Source organism: Vigna radiata, chromosome 6, assembly GCF_000741045.1.
Source record: "Vigna radiata var. radiata cultivar VC1973A chromosome 6, Vradiata_ver6, whole genome shotgun sequence".
Lineage (NCBI taxonomy): Eukaryota > Viridiplantae > Streptophyta > Magnoliopsida > Fabales > Fabaceae > Vigna > Vigna radiata.
The window spans coordinates 31,853,470-31,853,922 of record NC_028356.1 but is presented as its reverse complement, the minus strand read 5'-3'; positions in this window follow the sequence as shown (position 1 = coordinate 31,853,922).

Sequence of the window (453 nt, the reverse complement as noted above, 5' to 3'; positions counted from 1 at the left end):
CACCATGGAACAATTATAAATCACTATAATATATCATGCACCAACCAGCGTGCAACAGTTAGCATTCATAACAAAGAAACCAAAACACTATCACAGAGCTTAATCCCACCCAAAACAACTATCACCCAAACTCAATAACAGGATAGTCCATATGACGTCAATTTCTTCCTCAGAAATAGTCAACAACATTAATATGACAGCAACCCAAAGCATAGCAACATTACGGATCATATACAAAATAGAATCAATCAGTTCATCAATAAAATTTCAAGTCATGAAGCATTTTCAGATATCAAACAATAAACAATCAAGCAGAGGATTAACCCTCCATACATCTCCGAACAGTCTAAATTACCACAATCAAGATTAAAACACGCCTCAGGCAATCAATCATAGGTTCATCATTTGCACACTCTAGTTCATACTCAACACACACACACACACACACACACA